Below are 21,338 nucleotides of genomic sequence, written 5' to 3' on the forward strand. Positions count from 1 at the left end.
ACCCGGGTCAGGGAGTGGCTTGACCATGACTGGGAAAATGCTTTACAACACAATCTACAACCCCATCCACTGATATGAAACAAAACATAAACAATGGCAATAAACAAGATAATTACAAAAGTACAGCCAAAATCTTTTGACAACTACCCTGAGATCTGGGAACCAAGAGGAACCATGACCACACCCGCCAATTCCTCAATCAATATTTTCAGTTGCCTTTAGTTGTTCCTGGATTTTCTTGGGGTTGGTCTCAATGTGTAGATCTTGGTTGACGTAGACACAGCAGGTAGTATTTACTAACGCGCAAATGCCACCTTGCGTGGCCAGCAAATACTCTAAAGCTAGATGGTTTTGAACGGTAGTCTGTGATACTTGAGCAACTTCTTGCTGCAGTGCTTGGATGGCATTGTTGTTACGTTTTCTATATTTTCCAGGGTAGCAGAGAGATTGATGATTGCTTTCTCCAGCTCAGAGACCCCTAGCCAAGGAAGGAGGGTCCAGGCAAAGTGGTGAAATCTGGATCCTCATTCTACCAAAGGGTTAATACCACGCCGATGTCGCAGGGCATCAGGGTAATTGCGGACATGGGTCTCGTAGAGGTTTTCTTCAACATGCATCCCAGGCACTATAAGTCCGGGTGTGCAGGCCCCCTCTCGCTCCATGGGAGAGTTTTCATGGCACAGCTGCTGCATAGCCAGTATAGTGCTAAGAGCACGGCAGTGAGTGGTGTCTTTCTGGCAATTGTCAATATCGGCATGGTAGGTTTGCGTGGTGTAGGATGGACCCCGCCGCATGGTCTGTAGTTGATCACGGGATGGATTATAGCCCGTAAAGTTCTGGAGGACGTAGAATTCTGATCCGTTCTTTACCAAGGCGGCAGTGGGTAGTCGGTGGTTGAGAGATTAGCCCGAATAGAGTAATATCTGACAAAAATTTTAGGTGCGTGGCCCCACAATTCCACCAATACCAGCGTTCCCACCACGGGAACTCCTTGGTGCCCAGATGCAGGATGCTGTGTACAAATCCAACAATTAGTTCCCTTTCTGACATTCGCCAGCGCCTGAGATGTGAGAATTAACAAGTTAGGATCCCACCCAGCAAGGCCCTGGTGGACTGTCCCTAAGAACAGTATCCACAGCATATTCAAAGAGGGGCTTGCTCGGAATAACCGACAGTAGTACAGGTAAAACAACTACAATAAACAGCAATATAGCAGGAGGATTTTTCCAGATTGTTGTGGTTGAGATAAAGACAGTTTAATAGGTAAAGCAAAAGTTGTGCATGCAAGCAAAGCAAAATAAGGAATTCATTCACTGCTTCTCATTGATGGGCAGATGTTTAGCCATTTCCAGGAAAGCAGGGCTTCATCACGTGTTAACAGTTACTTGGGAAGACAAATGTTATAATGCTGAACACTCCGCTCCCCTCCTCCTTCCCCCAGCTTCTTGTGCACCTCAGCCTGCTCACTGGCGGGACAGTGTGAGAAGCAGAATAGGCCTTGATGCTGTACAAGCACTGTTCAGCAATAACTAAAACATCCCTATGTTATCAACACTGTTTTGGTCACAAATCCAAAACAGCACCATATGAGCTGCTATGAAGAAAATTAACTCTAGCCCAGCCAAAACCAGTACACAGATCAGTCCGTTCATCCAGGGTGGTCCAATAGTTGGGCTGAGTCAGTGGCTCTGGGCTCATCGTGGATATTATCACTTCCTGAAATACAAAATCACTTCTAGGACAGCCCAAAGGGGCAGTCTGTGGATCCAACGACGAGATTTGGGCCCTGGTGTCCACAACAAAGGTGACTGAGTGCTGGTCATTCATGACAACTTCTAATCGGGGCTAGGACATAGGGTACGCAAAAAGGTCTGCCAGGAAACAGAACTAGGAGGGGATCTCCATCTGGTGGTGGACCCCCACCCACCAGTTCTCAGGCAGCACCTTAGAGAGAGGAAGGAGGGGCTGAAGGTGAGGCACTGCAAGGCTCACAGGGAAGCAGAGGGGGGCAGGGCCCACCTGCTGATGGCCATTCGGAAGCTGTACAAAGATATTGTTTGGCAATTTATCAATTTGTTGGGGGGTGGATAAACCCCCTTTCCAGCAGGAACCGCCAGAGGCAGCCCCTCTCTGTCTGGCCAGCGGAGGTGCCCCATCCTCTGCCCAGGTGAGGATTCCTCTGCATCTGACCGTGGGGCACAGGAGCCATTGCCACAGCACCCACCCCTGCAGCCAGGGTAAGCAGAGCCCCTGTGTCCCACGGTCCCCATCACTGAGGTAAGTTAGAGCTGCCTCAGTGCGCCAGAGCCTCCCAAACCACTCCACCCAGCCTTCTCCTGGCTTTTTATGAAACTGGTCACCCAGGGAGCAGAACTGTTCCCTGGTATAGGCTTGCACCCCGCGAGTGCTCAAGGCAGGTGGAGGAAGGGCAGGGGTGTCTTCCCCTGTAGGGTCAGGAAGGGGGTCAGGGTCTGGTCCAGGGCCATTTTTGTCCCTGTCCCAATTATCATCCTTATCATCGTCCTGGTAGATAGTGGCCCTAACTTCGGCCGTTGTACTGGGACGATTGCTCTGGGCCTCGAGGTCCCACTGGGCCAAGGGGGCTAGCTTATGCTCGTCCCTCTCGGTCCCTTGCTTAGCTTATCCCACCCATTCAATGGCACCACACAGACTGATAATTTCAGCTGGTATTTCAGACAGACTGTGTTGGCAGTGTGTCTACCCTGCGGATACTGGTCAAGGGCAGGGTGTTGGCAGTCTGTCTATGCTGCTGATATTGTCAAGGGGCAGGGTGTCACTCACAAAGCACAAATTCAAACGCAGATAAGTCTAAATGCCACGTTATTAGTAAGTGTTCCCAGAACACCACTATAATATCCCATTATTTTTTTTTCCTTTCTCCTGTGCAAAACACTTCTCATTTTACAGAAGTGGAGGGGCACAGAAAATCCATCAAAACTATAAAAAGGAAACTCTGGTTCTTGCTTTTTATTCTCTACAGAAAGCTGGCTTGCTAGGAATGACTGGCTCAGACCAAAGTTCTCCAGAGTAATAAAAGCTTCCCTAACATGATTTTGTATTACCTAAGTTTTTAAAAATATGAAGTGTAATTTTCACTGCCTGTAATGAAAATTCATCCTTACACAGTAAAAGCATCCAAACTAAAATTAAGACATAGTGATAATCAAAGGCAATTTCTGTATTTCAAACTTTGTTTTCTTATGGTAACAGTTCTATTCTTAAAAGGTTCCCCTTCCCCCAATACAAATTATTATTATTCTTCCACATAGATATTAAGTTACACTGTCACTTTGTTTTTAGTGTGCATTAAGCTATAGTTAGTAAAAGTCTACTACAGAAGCTGCTGTCCCAAGAAATGCAGTTGATATTAATGCAAAGCTTATCTCAGTCAGACAGCTCTAAACCCCACATGAGAGTACTAGGAACAGTATGATGAAGTTATTCCCACCCACCCCCCACCAAATGCATGAGGAAGATTAAGCGAGATTAAATTACTGTGCTCTAATTACCCAACCTTAGTCCAAATTTATCATTGGGAAGATTTTTTTTTTCTAACTTTGGACTCCAATAATCCTTGAATAAGTTTTACTTGGTCTACAGCTTGATCTAGCTCCCAAGACAAGCAAACTCTTTATTTTCAACTACAAAAGCTTTAGATGTATGGTGGGTTGTCCCTGGCCAGTGTTCTGCACTGGGGGGTGCGGGGTGGGGGCGTGAGGTGAGAGACTGAGAGAGATGGTGCAGGGTTCTTTCTGGATCTCAGTAAGAAAGGCCCAGCAACAAATGGCTTAATAAAATAGCCGTTTTAATAAGAAGACATAATAAAAAGAGGAATATAGATAGACAGTAAATCTCATGTCCCTTCAGATGCTGGGAACCCTGCATTCATGCAGCATTGGATGGACCCTGTATGGATTTCCCCACAGCATGATGTGCAGATTCTGTCCATGAAGAGAAGCTCCTCCTTTTTGGTCATTCTCCTAGTTTTGGCTGGGATAGAGATAATTTTATTCCTAGTAGCTGGTATAGTGCTGTATTTTGGATTTAGTATGAGAATAATGTTGATAACACACTGATGTTTTAGTTGTTGCTAAGTAATGTTTACACTAGTCAAGGGCTTTTCAGCTTCTCATACTGCCCTGCCAGCAAGGAGGCTGGAGGTGCACAAGAAGCTGGGAGGGGACACGGCCAGGACAGCTGACCCAAACTGGCCAAAGGGCTATTCCATACTATATGATGTCATGCTGAACAATAAAAACTGGGGGGGAGTTGGCTGGGGGGGTGCAGCTGCTGCTCTGGAACTGGCTGGGCATTGGTCAGCAGGTGGTGAGCAATTGCACTGTGCATCACTTGTTTTGTATATTCTTTTACCATTATTATTATTTTCCCTTCCTTTTCTGTCCTATTAAATTGACTTTATCTCAACCCACGAGTTTTACCTTTTTTCTGATTCTCTCCCCCATCCCACTGGGGCAGGGGAGTGAACGAACGGCTGTGTGGTGTTTAGCTGCCTGCCGCGTTAAACCACGACAGTCATTCAAGCTGTTGTATGATTTTCTTATAAGAAAACAACTCTATTCATAAAGGATGTTCGCATGAGACCTTCTTGCTGCGCTTTTAGATAAAGGCAAGATATGCACGTGGCATAATCACTGGTACCAAGTGGGAGCTGCCTGCAGGCTCCTCTGTTACAATGAGCTGGCTGAGTTTATCCTGCAGGCAAGGGATTTGTGCAGAATGAGAGACCTAAAGGCCAAGCTGTACGTGCAGCATAGCGCAGCACAGCACAGGCCTGGGCCTACTCAAGTTAACTGTTATGTATGTGGATCACTAACTCCTTGATGTACAGTGGTCTCCCGGTCAGGATCACTACATTCTACCCCTTTTTCCACATACAGTTTATCTTTCCCAAAGATATTATAAGTTACAGATTATATTAATAATATATGGGCTTCTCAAGCCATAAGTATGAGGTCCAATAGAACAGATGTGACCTGGTTAAGATCACTAACTCCTCGAACACAATGCGTTCCACAAGGCTCCAAATACGGTCATCAACTAAGCACCCACCCGGTTGCTTGCTCACTCCCCACCAGCAGGATGAGGGAGAGAATCAGAAGAGCAAAAGCAAGAAAAAAAATTGTGTTTATCTTGAGCCACAAATTAATAGGTGAAGCAAAAGCTGTGCACACGAGCAAGGCAAAAATGAGGAATTTATTCACTACTTCCCATCAGTGAGCAGATGTCCAGCCACTTCCTGGGAAGCAGGGCCTCAGCACATGTAGCAGTTACTTGGGAAGACAAACGCTATAACCACGAACTTCCCCACTTCCTCCTCCTTTCCTCGAGCTTTTATTGTTCAGCATGACGTCATATGGTATGGGATATCCCTTTGGTCAATTCAGGTCAGCTGTCTCAGCTGTGTCCCCTCCCAACTTCTTGCCCACCCTTAACCTATTCACTGGGGCAGGGGGGCAGAGTGGGGGAAAAAAAGAGAGCCTTGACGCTGTGCGAGCAACGTTCAGCAACAGCCAAAACATTGGTGTTTTATCAACACTGTTTTAGTCACAAATCCAAAATACAGCACCATACAGGCTGCTATGAAGAAAATTAACTCCATCCCAGCCAGATCCAGTACAATCTCCACCCCTTATTCCATACCATTTCTGTCATGCTTAGGTCCTACACTATCCAATACATCCTCATTAACCACCACATCCCTTCCTGTCCTTTGACATATATATAGATATCATTCCCTTAGTCTATGGGCCACATCCATCAAATGTCCATCAAGTTCATTCTAGTCCATGACTTGGGCTCCATCTGTTATGGTGGTCACTCAGGACAGGAGAGGCGGCATACTGTGTTGAGTTATTGGGCACCAAAGCCAACTCACTCCCCCCACAGTGTGATGGGGGAGAGAATCGGAAGAGCAAAGGTGAGAAAACTCATAGTTTTCTCATAAAGACATAAAGACATAAAGACAAACTCAAAACTCATAAAGACAATTTAATAAGGAAAGCAAAAGCTGTGCACACAAATAAAGCAAAATAAGTAATTTATTCACTACTTCCCATTGGCAGGCAGATGTTTAGCCACTTCCTGGAAAGCAGGGCCTCAGCACGTGCAACAGTTACTTAGGAAGACAAGTGCCATAGCCATGAACATTCCCTGCTTCCTCCTCCTTTCCCTGAGCTTTTATTGTTCAGCACGATGTCATATGGTATGGAATATCCCTTCAGTCAATTCGGGTCAGCTGTCCCAACTGTGTCCCCTCCCAGCCTCTTGCCACCCCTAGCCTACTCTCTTAGGGGGCAGAGCAAGAAACAGAGAAGGCCTTGATGCTGTGCAAGCACTGTTCAGCAATAGTGAAAACATCCCTGTGTTATCAACACTATTTTAATCACAAATCCAAAACACAACACCATACCAGCTGCTTTGAGGAAAATTAACTCTATCCCAGCCTGACCCAGTACAAGATAGAAAGAGTAAAATTAAATTGTAAATTTTTGAGACCAAGAACAGCTTAATTTTTTTTCCTACACACATAAAAAAGCAGCTATATTGGGTTAAATCAAAAGTTCATCTAGCCCAGTAGTATGCCTCTTGTCTAGGTGTAATGTGCAAAAAACAGGTGCAGATCCCTCAGGGATGAGGCACAACACTCAGCGAGTGAAAGCTTTGGCTTTATTGAAAGCGTAGCATTTCCACGGTGGGAGCCCCGGGCACCAATGCTAGTAAAAATTGAGAAACCCGATGCAGCGGAGCTCTGCTCGGGGTGAGGCTCAAGGGAAAGCACCACAAGGGTGGATAATAGAACTTGTGCTGATTAACATATCATACATATGCAATGTCTTGTTTTGCTCATTAGTGAACTTGCTGATGTAATGCAGGTGCTGTTGTCTGAATTCCGAGATCTGCAGCTGGCCTTCACGTTGGCACCCGTGCAAGGGTATGTGCAGATGGGGGGAAGCGAACTACCCCAGGTTACTGTAACAAGATAAGATGTGCTTGGGACTCTGCATACTCGGATGGGGGAGGCGAACTATCCTGGGTTACCATGACAAAGTCTTCTCGCACCCTACACTAGGTATCTGCTGCTGTTGTACCATACCTGAGTAAAAGGACAGCAAGCATATAGTCATTTCTCAACACTGTCTTAAGTCCTTGAGCTAGGACAATGAAGGTATCTTGTTTTGTAGGCATCTTCAGTGGATTTTTCCTTTAAGCTATTCAGCCTCTCCTAGAAACTGCACAAACCTTTACCATCTATTATACCCAATCATGTGCAATTATAATCCACTATACTAGAGCTACACAGTGCTGCTAGGATAATACAACATTCCTTTGTCTTAGCTGCCATTTAAATATGAGTCTTCCAATAAATTTGAAAATAATTATCTACATTGGTAATCAGAATTTTTTTCCTTTATTATGGCATATGTAATATGTGATGATGTTTGTATCTACTGCAATATCAAACTAATAGTCTTAATAGTCTTAAATTGGATGTTCACTTGGAGGTTTATGAAACAGATTACATTAAAATTGGTTCAGCATTATGCATTCATGTGTCAATATTTCTCAATAAAAATACACTTTTTCAGGAAGGAATTTTAAATCAAGAACAGTACTGAGAGCTTGGTACAATATATGGTGTAGTATCACTTTTATTATCAAATTATTTAAAAAAAGAAATAAAGTTGCATTTGTTTACAAGCTGAATATAGTGATTTTTTTAGTTGAGTTCCTGTGAACATTTACATCTAAGAAAGGTGATTAAATTACCTTAAAGACATTTGCCACATGTTATGCTCCTCACCTGGTGAGACTACATCCTGTGAAATGTACGTATCTGATAGTAGCTGAATTCTTTACACTCTGACAGATTGCTGAAGAAAAGTGTGCATGCTATATACACACATACCACAGCCAGATAATCAGAACAAACTACACATTTTTTCACTGCTATAATAAGAAGCTGAAACAGCTTTAACAGGCAAATGATTTGGCAAAGAACAAGTGTCAAAATACAAAGTATATTTTAAATACATTTAAACTGTTGTAATTTCAAAAAATTAAATATTTTTAGAGCAAGTGTTTAGTAGAGACAGTCTGAACAAGCTAGAATGTGTTTTTTTCCCCGTTCAACTCTTTCTTGATTTGTTCATGTTTATAGATGTAATCTCAAATATTATAGATTTTGTTTTAAATAAAGGTGTAATCAACATTATTAAATAGGATGGTTGTTTACTAGCATCAAGTAAACAAATTCAAGTAAATATTGTAAAGCCATGTAAAATAAAGTGAAGAGTGTTATTTTAATCACTGTAAACAAGTTTAAAACAAGAATGGAAATACTGGCTTTGTTTTGGTTTTTTTTACTTATTTAAAGCATGGGGGGAAAAAAAAGACAGTAGAGGTATATTTACACTTTTTTTTTTAACTTACTTTCTAATCCTCCATCTCCAATTGGACAGTGGACTAAAGAGACACTCTCCAGAGGTGAAGTTTGCCCCAAGCCCTTCAAACTAAAAATAAAAAAACATTTTTTTAACTGGCTTGAAAAAGCAAGGAGAACACTTGAATAACAACAACAAACAAATAGAGAAGAGACCAAGACACATACATAAACTACTCAGAACACTTTGTGCTTCCCTGCAAAACACGGGAGGGGGAAGTGAACCTTTAAGCTGGTTGATTTCTTTAGCATAGGAGGAGCCCTATCCTGCAGGCAACAAGCAGCCACCTCCTTTCCTAGAAGTCACTCGTGAGCATTCTGGAGAAAATGTTCTGATCACACAACTTGGAGAGCTGCTTTTATCTTCTTGGTGCCCCACAGCTTTTCTTCTGTGTACATGCACAGTAGTTTCAGTCACAAGTATAAATGATATGCCCCAAACACACGGCAGAGATGGTGCAAGAACCTTCTCATAAGCCTTGATGATTCAGGGCAAGGGCAAGTTATGTGATTTTGACAAGTTCAGCAAGACCGAACTTACTTACTCTCTCTCTCAATGTTTCCGCAGAATCCTTCATATAAGGGAGAATACAAAGATTTCTCACAAAACAGGCACATCCCCATCTGTGACAAATACATATAAAATTGAGTTGCTGCTTCTCTAGGTTCTAAGCATGGTTTAATTTATCTGTACACTAATATATTCTAACTTTTGTTAAACTTTTGTTAAATTACATCTCTCTTTCTCTCTCTCTCAGAGGCAACCGCTGCAGTTCTAAGTTTTTTAGTACATCTGATATACTCACAGCCTTTGACAGACTTGCATAGTTGGCTATGGTCAACCTTTTGATCAAATGGCTGGAATTCTCCTTATAATTTTTTATATCTGTCGTGGTTTAAGCCCAGTAAGCAGCTAAGCACCACACAGCCGCTCGCTCATTCCCCCACCCAGTGGGATGGGGAGAGAATCGGAAGGGGAAAAACTCGTGGGTTGAGATAAAGACAGTTTAATAAATTTAAAAAAAAAAGAGAGAGAAAAAGAAAAAAACAGAGAAGAAAAAAAAACCCAAAACCAAGAAAAACAAGTGATGCAATAATAAAACCAATTGCTCACAACCAAATGACTGATGCTCAGTTGGGGTCCCAGCTGTGTCCCCTCCCAACTTCTTGTGCACCCCCAGCCTACTCGCTGGCGGGGCAGTATGAGAAGCAGAAAAGGCTTTGACGCTGTGTAAGCACTGCTCAGCAGTAACTAAAACATCCCTGTTATGAACACTGTTTTCATCACAAATCCAAAAGATAGCCCCATGCAAGCTACTGTGAAGAAAATTAACTCTAACCCAGCCAAAACCAGCATATTCTCCACCCCTTATTCCATACCATTTACGTCATGCTCAGGTCTCACACTATCCAATACATCCTCATTAACCACCACCCCCCCTTCCCATCCTTTGATATATACACAGATATCATTCCCTTAGTCTATGGGTCGATAAAATGTCCATTGAGGTAATTTAGTCCATGACTTTGGGCTCCATCTCTTATGGTGGTCACTCAGGACAGAAGAGGTGGTGTGTTGTGTTGGACTGTTGCACACTGAAGCCAGCTCAGGTCAGGTCACTGCTGCACTTGCACTGCTTTTTTTGAGGCACATCCTCCATTGGTTCAGGTGGTTCCTGCTATAGTACTTCCTATAACATACAACTCAAATCATGGGTTACAACAATTTAAAGGTATTTCCATTACAATCTCCACCCCTGGTCCCTTTGGACAAAGTTATAGGGTTTAACATTGAAATGAACTCTTCCCCTTGCCCCTAGCCTGGCTTGGAGCAAGGGGTTCCTGCTATAGTGCTTTCTATAACATGCAACTCAAATCATGGGTTGCAACAGTTCAAAGGTATAGCCATTACAATTTCCATTCCTAGTCCCTTTGGACCAGGCCATAGGGTTTAACATTGCAATGAACTCCTCCCCTGCTCCGGCATGGACTTATCCACAGTCCACAGTCCCTCAGGGGTGTACCTGCTCCAGCATGGACTTATTCATGGACCACAGTCTCTTCAGGGGTATACCTGCTGTGGCCTGGGCTTATCCATAGCCACAGTTGCTTTGAGGTGTACCTGCTCTGGCATTGCCTTATCCATCAGCCACAATCCCTTCAGGGGTGTACCTGTTGTGTCACGGCCACAGACACTTCAAGGTGTTCTGGCATGGCCTTATGCACAGCCACTGACACTTCAAGGTGTACCTGCTGTTGTTATCCCACAAGTGTGAGGTCGTTTACCCGGTGTGCGAGACGCCAATATACACACAGGGCAGAGGTATTTTATTTCATGTCTGCGCAGAGATGGGTGCTAGGTGGTAGCTCCACAAAGCTAGCACAAAGTTCGGTCATGCAGGTATGGTATTTATACAGTCTAGTTATGCATATGCATAAGTAATTACACAAAGCAGTTTTCTATTGGTCTACATTTCTCTTGTTTCAACTTAAAGCTACAGTGCTACTTTAATATTCTGCGCATGCTCAAAGGTGAGGGGTCTCTGCTTGGGCTGGGGTCTCCAGCTCAAGGGGTGTGACTTTTAGTATTATAATGAGGACAGTTCGCGTGAGGGTGCTTCTTATCACACTTCTACTAGTTGTTTCAGATTGTTCCCAAAACATCTTAATTAGCTTACATATTTCTCCAGGATGTGCTTTACTCCCAAGGACAGTAATTCTTGTTTAGATGTTCCGCATTCCCATCTGAATCCCCCTTATCAACTTTACATAAGTCCTGGCCTTCTACCAGCTCCTGATTGACTACACTGTGGCATGGACTTATCCATGACCACAGATGCCTCGAGGTGTACCTTCCCTGGCATGGACTTATCCACAGGTCACAGACGCTTCGACTCGAGTTCACACTGGAGTTCCAGCCTGTCCAGTACAGCAGTACATGAAGACTAGTAATGCCCTGGCCATCTGCCAGCCCAGGCACATGGCCATTGCTGTTACAAAATGTTCCCAGGCACAGCAGAGTAAGATGATAAGCAGTACAGCAAATAGCAAAAGTAAAAAGCAGTCACTAACGAGCACTAGACTCTAATATACAGTAAGGCAAGCAAGCCCCATGGCAAGCACAGGAGCCTGCCAATTAATAGCTAAACAGCTATAACAGCTCTAAATTCAGTCTAGCAAACTCCAATCAAATCTGTCATTATCTCAAACCCTTCGTGCCCCACGTTGGGCACCAAAAAGGACTGTCATGGTTTAACCCTGGTAGGCAGCTAAACACCACACAGCTGCTCGCTCACTCCCCAACCCAGTGGGATGGGGAGGGAATCGGAAGGGTAAAAGTGCAAAAACTCGTGGGTTGAGATAAAGACAGTTTAATAATTTTTTTTAAAAAAGAGAGAAAAATAAAACAACAAAGAGGAGGGAAAAAAACCCAAGAAAAACAAGTGATGCAATAAAAAAACCCAGTTGCTCACCACCAACCAACCGATGCCCAGCCAGTCCCTGAGCAATGGTAGGCCTGGCCAACCTCCACCACCCCCAGCTTTATTGTTGAGCACGACATCATATGGTATGGAATATCCCTTTGGTCAGTTGGGGTCAGCTGTGCCAGCTGTCCCAGCTGTGTCCCCTCCCAACTTCTTGTGCACCCCCAGCCTACATCTTCGATGTGGTAGGTATAACATTAATGTCTTGTGATGCTCTCTACCTGTGTTAAATCCAGCTGAATAAATGGGGGGACACATTTTTATTTCCCCCCCCAGCCAGTTCAAACACTAACTGCTGTAAAGTTTTCCTCTTAAAACTTAATTTTGTAATGTACAGGGTCTGCAGATTGCCAAAAGCCTTGGATACTCCCTGACCCAACACCAAGGAATAAAAAGGACTACTCCAAACACTATTTACACCCCCAGAACTACTTGTGAGCTTCTCTACTACTGCAATCAGGCATCTGAATTCTCATAACATAGAATAAAATTAGTGTTTCCCTTAATTTTTGCTCTTGCATACCTTATATACTTATCTCAGTAAATTTAGGAAAGCTCTTTGAGATATAAGTTTTTGTTACAGATTAGTACCCATGTAGCAGAACAGTGCTAACTCCCAAGTAGAATCTCTAAATGCTACTAATGCACAGCTATTAAAAGAGTAAATAATTCTAGGGCCTTGACAGGAACACTTATCAGTAAGTAACACTTGTTACTGTCAGACAGTAACACTTGTCTCTAAATAGAGAACCCAAAAAGGTTTGGTTGCTCTTTTTTTGTGTGCTCAAGACAGCGTTAAGTATTCTACACAGGATATCAAAACATTGTTAACATTCACATTACCAAAATTTTTTATGTTGTTTCAGATTAGGAAGCTTCAATGATCCTCTGAAACACTCTGCATGTCAACATGGGACAAGAATCAATGGACAAACACAAACATGTGATGACAGCCATTTCTAAGAATATCATTGAGGAAAAAAAAATAATTTAAATATTTGTATGACTGAAGCTATAGCAACATTGCATTTAGTTCCTCTACTCCCTTTTATTTTACCTCTCTGATTTACAAGCATTAAATAATGAGAACATTGTGGTCACAGGAACAGAAATAAATAAATGACAACCCAATACTTCAGATATGGAAAGTGACCCTCACTTGTAAAGCACCACTGATTTAGGTGATGTAACAGTGCACAACAGATTAGCCTTTCATCTCCAGGGCTTAAGTAATACTATACTCATGGTAGACTTTGTTAAAATAAAATATATCATGCCAGATACAACAGCCCAAGAGAGGCAAGGCTGCTGCTGCTCCACATACCCAGGTCCAACCAGTAGGAAGGTTGAAAACGTATACCCATCAGGCACATGCACACAGAGCACAGATATACACCACATACACATGACCGGCCATACAAATTACAGACAGACACTCGGAGCCCTCACATGAACATAGCACCAACAGCTTCCTCCTGCTCCCCTCTCTGGCTGAGGCAGGATGGAGGTCCACTAGTGAGAATATATATATATACACATATATACATATATATCAGTCTGCCCACCCAGAGTTGACCAGGACTCCTCATGTCTCATAGCCAACCTTCCTGTGCTCACCCTTAGAGACACACAGGCGTTCTCACACCCAGAGCTGGCCCTTAGAGACCTACTCACCTCCCAGGTCACTTCACCTACTCACCAGCTAGTCTGGCTCGATCTTCACTAGTGATCACACACTCACTCACACACCCACACTTGCTCCAGCCGCTGGCACCGTGGACACACAGGCCCTTCAATTTGTGATCTGACTCCAGTTGCTGGCACTCAGACCCCCATACACACACATGCACACAGAATAGAGAGCCCTCACTCAGGAAAGAGTTAGAAAAGAATTTAATAAGAAGATAGGGCAGACTTCCCTGATCAGGCACAGGGCATATCCAGACAAGTATACTGACCAGCAAACTATTTACATGCCATTACACTATTTACAAACTATATCTACACTATTTATCCGGCCCTTTTTATCCTCTTACCCCTTTATTTTCCCCACACTTGTTCCTCCCCAAATCACCTCCTGCTCCAGAAGCATCTCCTGCAGGGGTGAAACATTTTATTTGACCTGCAGGACCACTGTATGCAAGTAAATGTATGCAACTCACCGAACACACACAAATAAACAGCTCTGATTATACCTGGTAAAATAAAATATTTTATAATGTTGCACCCGCTCAATATTGCCACCTACCTAGGGAACTACTTAAGTGCTCGGTTTCCCTAACAAAGTACGGCATTAAACCAGCATGAACTGTTCACCAACAGCCACGGGACTGCGAAAGAAGGGACCAGGAGGCGGACGATCGCTTCCCCCCCTGCCCCATACGCACTCCACCCAAACCGCGCACGCTCCCGCCTCCCCGAGACGGGTCTCTGCCAGCCCTGGCGGGCTCCCAGCTGGGTGGCCAGTCCCCTCCTCTCCTCTCGCACGAACACGACCACGCAGGAACTACCTACTGCCTCCTCCTCCTCCTCCTCCAGCCACCATGCCCTAGCCCGCTAAGGCACGCCGCCGGCCTCGGCACTAATCTCGCGCCTCCCCCACGAGCGCCACGGCGAACTCGAACCGTTAAGGAAGCCGCCCACCTCCATAGGAGCACTGAGGCGCTCCTGTGCATGCAGTGGTTTCCCTGGGATCCCAACCATCCCTAGCCCGCCCTCCGCCCACGTAGCGCTTAAAACAAGCACTCCAATTGACAACCACCTCAGAAGAAGATACCCATCTCCCCTATCTAGCCTCCTGCCTTCATACATTAAAAATTGCCGCGCCCAACAGCCGCCCCGTCCCGCCACCAGTTGCGCTTCAGGGCGCTGTGAACCGTTCCGGGGGCACATACACACGCCCCGCCGCCGTAGTCGTAACTCCGTGACTTGCTCCGTGACCGCAGGCGCTTACTGGCCGCAGCGGGAGGGAAGCGCTGGCAGCCCGCCGGGCGGACTGCCCTCAGGGGCGGTTGTGGCTCCGTAACCGCGGGCTTCGTGTATGACAGGTGCCCCCTGTCCTGCCTAGCCCCAGCGACAGCGACGAGCTTCTTTTCTTCCTTCTCCAGTCCATCCAGTGCTAGTGTCCGAGCGCCACCTGGTAACAGGGGCAAGCTGGCCCCCCGCAGGCCGGGAGTAGCCCGCCGCCAGTCCCGGCTCCTTCTCAGTCCCGGCAACTCCCAGCCGTAGCCATACACCTTGGAAGTGGCCGGCTTGGTTTGCACCCAAGGCAAACTGGCATCTGAGGAGTTAATAAGGTACATTTAGTTATTTTAGTCATTATTACCTCATAAATGCTCATGCTGAGGACAGGGTAAGTTTAATATTTTTCCCCCTTGTCCCCACATGAACATCATGTGGTTTTAGACCATAGCAGGAAGCCAGATAAGGGGGATCTGGCAGAGGTTTTAGACAGAAATTTTACAGCTAAACAGAAACTAATGTTTTCTAAAAAAGCTTTAAACACAGGGCTAGATGAAAGCACATTTACATGATATTGTCTTTTAATATGTCTTTATACACACTGTGCATAACTATTATTAGCAAAACGTGTTATACAAATAACTGGCTCTGTAGATACTGTAACATATTGATTTACAACAGTAGCTGCAGTCAGCTGGTCTGACCAGTCTTAGAGAGAGGAAATAAATTCCTCCTCCTTCAGAGCTACATTTCTCATTAGTTTACTAATTTACTAGTTTAATTTAGATAGATCTGACTTCAGTTTAGATCTGAGTTCTCATTACCATTCAGTGGAGAGCATTATAAGGTGCACCATTTAAGGCAAAATGACTCAAATGTAGTCTATGCATTGATCCTAGAATTTGCAATTTATTCATGGATAGGGTTGCCAACTACTTATGAAAATGATTACTATAAATTGATGACTAAGAGCAATTTGCTTATTTAACAAGTTATGTTTCTAGTCTTATAGGCAAGAGGATTAAAATATAAAGCTGAGTATACTCTAGAGAAAATAAACGGGTTAAGGCCCTTAAAACATTGGTAGAATACTGTATGTTCACACAGATGTAATATTACACATCATCTTCAACTAACATCAGAAGCAACTGAAGCACCCTGAGTACTGTAATCAAGTGTGCCAGACTTACTGAAACAGTAAGTCCGAGGCCACCAGCTTTACAAGTTGTTTCACCATGACATTTTGCAAATTGAACAGAAAAGACAAACAATACGCTGGGCAATAATCAAGCAAATGTCAACAGCAGTTGTTGATTTCTTGACTAGAGACTGTATGACCAAGTATACCTGCTGCTTGTCATACCTCTGGGTGCCACAGACTAAAATCAAGCAAAACGTAAATCTTCTCAAGAAACCTTACTTATAAGATTTGATGTTTGTGATAGAATAGAATAGAATAGAATAGAATAGAATAGAATAGACCATTTCAGTTGGAAGGGACCTACAACAATCATCTAGTCCAACTGCCTGACCAATTCAGGGCTGACCATCTTAAAGCATGTTATTAAGGGCATTGTCCAAATGCCTCTTAAACACTGACAGGCTTGGGGCATCGACCACCTCTCTAGGAAGCCTGTTCCAGTGTTTGACCACCCTCTCGGTAAAGACATGCTTCCTAATATCTAGTCTGAACCTCCCCTGACGCAGCTTTGAACCATTCCCACATGTCCTATCACTGGATACCAGGGAGAAGAGATCAGCACCTCCCTCTCCACTTCCCCTCCTCAGGAAGCTGTAGAGAAAATGAGGTCGCCCCTCAGCCTCCTTTTCTCCAAACTAGACAAACCCAGAGTCCTTAGCCGCTCCTCATAGGACATGCCTTCCAGCCCTTTCACCAGCCTTGTTGTCCTCCTCTTGACGCATTCAAGTACCTTCACATCCTTCTTAAATTGTGGGGCCCAGAACTGCACGCAGTAATCATGGTGAGGCCACACCAATGCTAAATACAGCGGGATAATCACCTCTTTTGAGCAGCTGGTTATGCTGTGTTTGATGCACCCCAGAATGTGGTTTGCCCTCTTGGCTGCCAGGGCACACTGCTGACTCCTGTTGAGCCTGCTGTCAACCAGCACCCCCAGATCCCTTTCTGCAGGGCTGCTCCCCAGCCACTCCTCTCCCAGTCTATACTTGTGCCCAGCATTACTCCGTCCCAGGTGCAGAATCTGGCATTTGTTCTTGTTAAATTTCATGCCATTAATGACTGCCCAATGCTCCAATCTATCTAGATCCCTCTGCAAGGCCTCTCGTCCCTCAAGAGAGTCAGCAGCACCTCCCAGTTTAGTATCCTCAGCAAACTTGCTAAGGGTGCATTCAACTCCTGCATCCTGCATCAAAAATATTGAACAGAACTGGCCCTAGAATTGAGCCCTGAGGAACACCGCTGGTGACTGGTCGCCAGCCAGATGTAGCCCCATTCACTACAACCCTTTGAGGCCTGCCACTCAGCCAGGTCTTCACCCAGCGCACATGAACCTGCTCATCCCACAGTTGGACAACTTGTCCAGAAGGATGCTGTGAGGGACAGTATCAAAAGCCTTACTAAAATCCAGAAAACTTCAGAAAAACTACATCCACCACCTTCCCTTCATCCACTAGGTGGGTGACCTTATCATAGAAGGATATCAAATTAGTTAAACAGGACTTTCCCTTTGTGAACCCATGTTGACTGTGCCTGATATTTAGTGATATTTAGTTAAATCACTTTTTAACAAGCAGAGCTATAATACATCTTCACTGCTAGTCCAAATGCATTTTAAATTTCCTCTTTGATTAATGTGTTCTTAATCACTTTTGTATTTCTTTAAATTCCTTCCTTCATGTCATTTCTCTGGACAATCTTTTCACTCAGTTAGGATTTTGCTTTTGTATAGGGAGACAGTTAAATACTCAAAGGTGTGAGATGATAACCACATCTTTTATAATCACTTATGGGTAGAATTTGTAGGCATTTCCCCATTTTCTTTGGGAAATTAATCTAAAATGCTTGATATAATATTTCAGAAGTAATATCTCAGAATTAAGCTATGAAAAATAGAAAGCATCTCTGAAAATTCATGGAGAGACAGACTTGATGTCTACAGACATATATTGGAGACTCTCCAGCCTTGCATTTTGTTGTCAACTTCCTGTCAGCTGTAGAGACTGGGATTTCAAGATGAATTTTGAATCACAGCAGCACTGTCATTGCCATGTAAATGAAGCAAAAAGCTTTTCTGTGTGCAACTGATTAGTCATGTGTTGTGCATCAAGAATAAGCCTGAAATAAAAGCAAGATGAAGAGTGATTAGACTGTTAATATAGCTGTTATTATTTTCACAGAATCACAGAATCGTATAGGTTGGAAAAGACCTTTAAGATCATCGAGTCCAACTGTAAACCTAACACTAAACCATGTCCCTAAGCACCTCATCCAAACGTCTTTTAAATACCTCCAGGGATGGCGACTCAACCACTTCCCTGGGAAGCCTGTTCCAATGCTTGATAACCCTTTCAGTGAAGTAAAATTTCCTAATATCCAGTCTAAACCTCCCCTGGCGCAACTTGAGGCCATTTCCTCTCGTCCTATCACTTGTTACCTGGGAGAAGAGACCGACCCCCACCTCTCTACAACCTCCTTTCAGGTAGTTGTAGAGAGCAATAAGGTCTCCCCTCAGCCTCCTTTTCTCCAGGCTAAACAACCCCAGTTCCCTCAGCCACTCCTCATAAGACTTGTGCTCTAGACCCTTCACCAGCTTTGTTGCCCTTCTCTGGACACGCTCCAGCACCTCAATGTCTTTCCTGTAGTGAGGGGCCCAAAACTAAACACAGTATTCGAGGTGCGGCCTCACCAGTGCTGAGTACAGGGGCACAATCACTTCCCTAGTCCTGCTGGCCACACGATTTTTGATACAAGCCAGGATGCCATTGGCTTTCTTGGCCACCTGGGCACACTGCTGGCTCATGTTCAGCCAGCTGTTGACCAACACTCCCAGGTCCTTTTCGGCCAGGCAGCTTTCCAGCCACTCTTCCCCAAGCCTGTAGCGTTGCATGGGGTTGCTGTGGCGCAAGTGCAGGACCTTGCACTTGGCCTTGTTAAACCTCATACAGTTGGCCTCGGCCCATCGATCCAGCCTGTCCAGGTCCCTCTGTAGAGCCTTCCTCCCCTCAAGCAGATCAACACTCCTGCCCAAATTGGTGTCATCTGCAAACTTACTCAGGGTGCACTCGATCCCTTCGTCCAGATCATTGATAAAGATATTAAACAGAACTGGCCCCAACACAGAGCCCTGGGGAACACCGCTTGTGACCGGCCGCCAACTGGAGTAAACTCCATTCACCACCACTCTTTGGGCCCGGCCATCCAGCCAGTTTTTTACCCAGCAAAGAGTACACCCGTCCAAGCCATGAGCAGCCAGTTTATCCAGGAGAATGCTGTGGGAAATGGTATCAAAGGCTTTACTAGAGTCCAGGTAAACAACATCCACAGCCTTTCCCTCATCCACTAGGCGGGTCACCTGGTCGTAGAAGGAGATCAGGTTGGTCAAGCAGGACCTGCCTTTCCTGAACCCATGCTGGCTGGGCTTGATCCCTTGGTTATTCTCTACATGCCATGTGAGGGCACTCAGGATGATCTGCTCCATCAGCTTCCCTGGTACCGAGGTCAGGCTGACAGGCCTGTAGTTCCCCAGATCCTCCTTCCAGCCCTTCTTGTAGATGGGCATCACATTTGCTAATCTCCAGTCAGCTGGGACCTCCATGGTTAGCCAGGACTGCTGGTAAATGATGGAAAGGGGCTTGGTGAGCACTTCTGCCAGTTCCTTCAGTACTCTCGGGTGGATCTCATCAGGCCCCATAGACTTGTGAGTGTCTAAGTGGTGTAGCAGGTCACTAACCATTTCCCCCTGGATTATGGGGGCTCCATTCTGGTCCCCATCCCTATCTTCCGACTCGGGGGGCTGGGTACCCAGAGAACTATTGGCCCTGCTATTAAAGACTGAGGCAAAGAAGGCATGAAGTACCTCAGCCTTTTTCTCATCCTTGGTCACTGTGTTCCCTCCCCCGTCTAATAGAGGGTGGAGATTCTCCTTAGCTCTCCTTTTGCTGCTAATGTATTTGAAGAAGTATTTTTTGTTGTCTTTTATAGCAGCAGCCAGATTGAGCTCTAGCTCAGCTTTGGCCCTTCTAATTTTCTCCCTGCACAGCCTTGCTATACCTTTGTAGTCCTCCTGAGTTGCCTGCCCTAATTTTGTAGCATGTCAAAATTATTCTCCATATCCTTTATTAGATATAGCCTTTTAACATTCACACTAGATCTCTCAAATTGCAGGCTGCATATATCATATTTAAGTTACACTCAAAAGGGAATTTTTGTCAATAGACAGACATCTCCAAAGCTGAAATTCATGATATTGCAGAGAATCTGTTACAAGTTTCTCCCTGCCAAGCTCCTTTTCTCTACAAAATAGTGCTGAGTGACTCTTTTCCTCAATGTTTGATTGATTGTATTTGCTTTGCATTTTACTTACTCCTCTAAATTTTAAGAATTTTTTATATCTCTTTTTTTTAAAAAAAATCAAGTTTTGGTACACGTGGCACAGATCTACCAAAAATGCTGAGTGCTGAGTAAGTGTCAAAAGTGCTCCTGTGTATGTGAATCATTGTGTCGGCTCTACATGCAGGCTTTATGAACTAGACAATAGCAATATGTGTAATGATGAATCTACAGTTGATGTCTCATTCCAGATACCAATATTTCATCTGTGGGATTTTCACAGTCTACAAACTAAAGTAATCCTTTTTTATGGCCACTGTATGCTTTGAAAATAGCATAAAGGCTTGCTGATAATTTAATAAAAGATTTAATAAAATATTATCATTCGTGAACATTTCTAGATGTCCAGGGGAAAAAAAAAAGACATGGGCAAGCATTGACCAGTTCAACAGTATTATGTGAGCTGGGTATACTACAATCGCGCTTGTTTTGCAAATGATAAAATAAGCCATATTATCTTCCTGTCATACAAAAGTATTCTATAGTCTTTTATAGTCACAGGGTTCCATATAGTTATGCTAGTTGCTCATATTTGATGTAGAAAGAGCAAATATAAGACAGAATATAAACAAATGCATTAGAGAATTAAAGTTTGCCACATGTGAGACTTAAAAAATGCTTATTCAAGGTACTAGAAAATGAGCTGAATTTTTGCATACGCTTTTTGTGATTGACAAGATACTGACACTAATATTGCATTTTATAATAGTTTTCCTGTATTTCTTGCATTTCTTCATTGGTATATATAGGAGCCAAACTCATCAGCAATAAAGAATTCTTTTTTTACTTTTTAATACCTATCAGTTCAGTAATATTTAAA

General features: G+C 44.1%; 1 long non-coding RNA gene across 2 annotated transcripts; it reads right to left on the reverse strand.

Annotated features, from left to right (window-relative positions):
- Positions 1-872: 872 nt before the first annotated feature.
- LOC140650724 (uncharacterized) lies at positions 873-8,904 on the reverse strand. Of its 2 annotated transcripts, none has more exons than XR_012042148.1 (3): positions 8,651-8,904; positions 8,473-8,552; positions 873-1,012 (listed from the first exon to the last, which is right to left on the reverse strand). It is a non-coding gene; the product is annotated as an uncharacterized lncRNA (long non-coding RNA). The 2 variants fall into 2 exon arrangements; XR_012042147.1 differs by having other exon boundaries at positions 929-1,060.
- Between the last annotated feature and the right edge of the window lie 12,434 nt (positions 8,905-21,338).

This window comes from Ciconia boyciana, chromosome 4 (assembly GCF_034638445.1).
Source record: "Ciconia boyciana chromosome 4, ASM3463844v1, whole genome shotgun sequence".
Lineage (NCBI taxonomy): Eukaryota > Metazoa > Chordata > Aves > Ciconiiformes > Ciconiidae > Ciconia > Ciconia boyciana.